The sequence below is a fragment of the Arachis hypogaea genome, chromosome 17 (genome assembly GCF_003086295.3).
Source record: "Arachis hypogaea cultivar Tifrunner chromosome 17, arahy.Tifrunner.gnm2.J5K5, whole genome shotgun sequence".
NCBI classification, from domain to species: Eukaryota; Viridiplantae; Streptophyta; class Magnoliopsida; order Fabales; family Fabaceae; genus Arachis; species Arachis hypogaea.
The window spans coordinates 122885606-122890978 of NC_092052.1; positions in this window are offsets into that span (position 1 = coordinate 122885606).

Sequence of the window (5373 nt, forward strand, 5' to 3'; positions counted from 1 at the left end):
CACACACACACACACACACACACAACACACACAACAACACAACACAACAACAAAAAACAAAAAAAAAAAAAGAGAGAGAGAGAGAAGAGAGAGAAAGAGAGAGAGAGACCAATGCTAGGAGAAGCAGTATGGCGGTGAATATCAGACGACAAAAAAACATCGAGAGCATGTGATTTGTGACAAATGAGAGTGAGAAACTGCGTATAGGATGATAGAGGAGAGAGTGAGTGTTTTGGACAAACCATGGTGAAAAAATGCTTCTTTGTCTTTTTTTTTAACTAAAATGACGTCGTTTTTGTCAAAACTAGGTCACAATGTTAGGTATCAGAGGTTCAACCAGTTTCAAGAACAAACGAAGAGAGAGAGAGAAGAAGAAGCTAGAATAGAATGACTTGGATATTTTGTATTGAAGAAGTTGATATTACAGGTAGGGGTGGCAAACGGGCCTAAACCCGCCGGTCCGGCCCGCGTAACCCGCCAAAAAAGGTGGGCCGGGCTAGAAAATTGGGACCGCCAAATAGCAAAAGTCCACCTAACCCGCACCGCTTAAACCGCGGGTTTTGGCAGGCTTTGACGGGGTGGGGCGGGCTTCCCCGCCGGGCTTAGTATTTTTTTGGCAAGACGTACTTTTACAATTTTTTTTACCAAAACCCAACTTACAAGAGAATGAAGATGAAAATTGAGTATTTTGGATTATGTTTATTTTGTTTTAGAGACAATATTTATAATTATGTTTTGGATTATGTTTATTTTGCTTTGGGAATAATATTTATAATTATGTTTTGGATGAAAACTTGGTTTATAATTATGTTTATTAGATATTTATAATTAAAAAAACTTTAATGTTTGTGAATATAAAAATTATAATTTGTTTATACTTTTAGAAATTATAATAGTTAAAAGTAAAAAATAGAAGAGATTTTTTTATACCTTTATATATATTATTTAATAGTTAAAAGTAAAAAAAAAAAAGAGGATATTTGGCGGGTTTAGCCCGCCGACCCGCCAGCCCACCGTTAGGTGGGGCGGGCTGGGATTCTGGGACCGCCTCATTAGGTGGGGTGGGCTTCCCCGCTTGTCACCCCTAATTACAAGTACAGTAGTATGTGTTTATATAGTGCAGAGTGATAACTAACTTTAATAGCAAGTAACTGAAAACTAATCCAGCTGGCACAACTGTGCAACTAACTTAGTTAGCTTGGTCAATCATCCTAACAGGCCCCCTCAAGCTGGAGGGTCTGTTTTGTATACTCTGAACTTGTTTTTGAATTTGAGAAAGGTAGGTGCAGACAGAGGTTTCGTGAGTGTGTCAGCAAGTTCATCTTGAGCTGGAATGTGTTGGATGAAGACTTTCTTCTTCTTAGCCACCTGATCTCTGACGAAGGATTGATCCAATGCAAAGTGTTTGGACTTGTTATGTAAGATTGGATTGGCACAGAGTAGTACTGCACTCTGATTGTCATAGAAGATTAGAGGTTTGATGGAGCAAAACATTCTGATTTCACTTAACAGATTTTGCAACCACATGATCTCAGTGAGTACATCAGCAATTCCTCTAAATTCGGCTTCTGTTGCTTTGAGACATTGCTACTTGTTTTTTGCTGGCCCATGATATCAGGTTTTGTCCGAGGAAGATGCCAAAGCCATTTGTGGATTTTCGATCATCTACATCACTTCCCCAATCTGGGTCACAAAATCCATATATCCGAAAATCTGATGTGCTTCAAAATTACAACCCATGATTCAATGTTCCAGCCAAGTACCTGAGAATTCTCTTGACGGCTTTCTAGTGAGTTTCAAGAGGATTTTGGAGGAATTGAGCTTTTTTTGACAACATAGGTAATTTCAGATCTTGTGACAGTGGCATACTGGAGACCACCAACTATGGATCTGTACAGCATTGGATTGTTGAAGATGGTATCTCCAAAGGCAGAGAGTTTCAAATTTGAGGTCATAGGTGTAGGCATAGGCTTGACAGCACTCATATCAACTTTTTGTAATAGGTCTTTAATGTGTTTTATTTGGTGTACGGTGATGGTGCTAGAGGGGCTTCTCTTAACTTCAATGCCAAGAAGTAATGCATTTCACCAAGATCTTTGAGAGAGAAAGTGTTGTTGAGCTTTGACACAAGGGATGCAATTTCAGCCTCAGAGGTTCCTATGACAAGGATGTCATCCATGTAGACAAGGATATAAGTAGAGGAGGTTGGGGTGAACCTGATGAACAGAGACATATCAGATCTGGTGCTAGAGAACCCATATTTCTGGAGAGTGAAACTTAATTTTGTGAACCAAGCTCTTAGGATTTACTTGAGGCCATAGAGAGACCTCTGCAATTTGCAAACTTGTTGGGGATTTAAGGAAGTGAAGCATTCGGGTTGGACCGTATAGACATCTTCATGAAGATCGCCATTGAAAAAAGCGTTATTGAAATTATATTGGTGAATCCTCCACCCCTCCGAGATAGCTAAGCTCAGAACAACTCTTATAGTCGCAGGTCTTACAATTGGGCTGAAAATTTGATCATAATCCACTCCTTATTTTATATGGAAGCCCTTTGGCAACCAATCTCGCTTTGTATTTTTGTATAGTGCCATCAGGGTGTTTTTTTGACAAGAAACACCCATCTACAGCCTATTGGTACATGCTGGGAAGGAGCATCAACAAGTCTCTAGGTATGGTTCTTCATGAGAGTTGTATACTCTTCTTCCATGGCATGTTTCCACTGCGGACTGGCAAGAGTCTGTATAATCGACTTTGGCAACTGATCATTGAGTTCAGACGCAACAGTAGTGAAAACTCAAGGTTCAAAGATACCACTCTTGCATGCCATTGGTGTTTTCAACTGGATGGGAGGTAGACGGTATAGGTTGAGAAGGTAGTAGTGCTCCAGAGCCAATTACAACCTCTAAGGGGTTAGCTGAACCTGCACTTGGAAGAATATTAGTGGAACGAGAAACATATGCAGAAGATAATGAAGCAGATAGATCATTACTAGTATTGGAAGATTGAGTATGTATATTTATGTCTAGGGGTGAAATGGACCTGTGAAGGATGGGATATGTAGTGGGTGGGACTATTGTTGATGACTGTGGCTCAGATTGAGTGTGACTCGAGTTGTGAGTAGACATTGTGGGATACGAAAATTTAGACTCATGAAATAGGACATTTCTTGATATGTAGATTCTGTCAGAGGGAGCTAAACACTTATAACCTTTTTGGTTTTGGCCATAGCCTAAAAATACACATTTTGCATATTTGTGATTGAATTTGTGTTGGTTGTAGGGTCGCAATAGTGGATAGCAGGCACACCTGAAGACTTTGAGAAATTTGTAATCAAGAATTTGGTGAAAGATAATTTCTAAAGAAGATTTGTAGTTCAGGCTTGGTGAGGGGAGTCCATTAATGAGGTATGTAGCAGTTAGTGGTTTCATCCCAGAAAGAGATGGGTAGAGAGGCTTGGGTTAAGAGGGTGAGGACTGTTTTAGTTAAGTGTCGGTGCTTCTTCTTAGTAGTTCCATTTTGCTGAGAGGTGTATGGGCAGGTTAATCTATGAATGATGCCATTAGTAGTGAGAAAATTTGTGAAGGCTTTGGATATAAATTCACCCTCATTGTCTGTTTGTAGGGATTGAATTTTGTGATGGGTTTTGGTTTCGATGAGTGCTTTGTATTGACAGAAGGCTTGAAACGTTTGTGATTTGGTTTGCAAAAGGTAAGTGCAAGTGTACTTGCTGAAGGCATTTATGAAGCTAACATAGAATTTGGAGCCAGATTGGCTGTGTATTGGGGCTGGGTCCCATAGGTCAGAATAGACAAGTTGTAGAGGTTGGGTGTACACTGTGGTTGAGAGATTGAAGGGTAGTTGATGCATTTTGTTTGTGCAGTAGGCAGGACATAGGGAGGGGCTAGGATCTGGGTTTGAGGTTGTTATGTTTAGTTTGGACAATATGTGTTACGTGAATTTGTGGGAAGGATGACCAAGTCTGTAGTACCATAGGTTGGGTGAGGACTTTGTATTTTCTGTTTGGTGACTCAACATTACACTAGCTTGAGTTCTTTTGGAGATATATGCAAATTTGGTTTTGTTAGTGGTAGCTTCATTTAATTCGACAGCAGTAGAGTAGCATTTTGAACTGTCAACAGGATTAGTAGAATGACATTTTAATTTTGCAGAATAAGTAACAGAATGACATTTTATATTTACAGAATCAGTAACATGGCATTTTGCATTGAGGACTGTATCAGTACACATAGCATTATGACGAAGACAATTTCTTTTATTGAATGCAACTAAGTTTCCACTATCACATGTATCAACACACTTTTCATAGTTGGCATTTACTACATTTTTGTCACTGGATTCACTTATTGGTGGAGTCCTACAACTACTGTATATTAAATCTTTATTTCTAGGGACAATTTCATCCTTGCTGGAGCTTTTTATAGCCACATTTGCATTATATCGAACTGCAACATCTTGTGCTTTCTTTTCTTTTTCATTTATGCAAATTGATCTTGGGATTTGAACACCCTCAAATCTGTACAAATAATTTCAAAGCTTGCCTTGAAGAAGAATCTTCTTTGATTCCTGAAATTTTACATTGCATAGGTAAGGCCAAAATTCAAAGAATACACTATTGTCTAGTGCAAACTTTGCTACACTAATAAAGTTCTTTGATATGCTAGGGACATGTAACAAGTTCTGAATTTTAAAAGAGTGATTAGTCATGAATGAATGCATAATTGATCTTCCAATATTAGTAATGGTCATACCTTTTCTATTATCTCCTAGTACCTGTTCTGGACCATCATATTCTGATGCATTGATAAGATTCATTTGATCAAAGGTGATGTGATGGGAGGTTCCTGAATCTAGATACCAACCCTGATCTAGGATAGAAGTAAGGTAGGCTTGAGGGTTTGGACTTGCTCCTGGTTGTTGTGAGTGTTGGCCTTACTGCTGGTTGTGAAATGTTGCATTCGGTGGTGGAGGAGCATTGGATTGGTGAAGGTGTTAGTTCTGATAACATTGATCAACTCGATGATAGCACTGCCAAACTGTGTGACCCATTTTTTCGCAAAGCTGACATTGGAGTCTGCTTCCTTGCCACCAGGCTGATCTGCCTCCTCCTCAAAAGAACCGCCCTCGACCTCTTCTGCCACTGTAGTCTCAATTTTAACCTCTACCATAGTCTCAATTGTAACCTCCATATTCTGAGTTTTCACCTTCTTCTTTTTCCAAAGTAGGTTCCTTGTGCGCCAAATTTGCTTGTGGTAAGCTCAGGACCACTTTCTTGAACCTTTTGTTTGCTTCCTCTTGTGCAAGAAGTTGTGATTTGAATTCACTAAATGTGTGACGATCTTGAATTAAC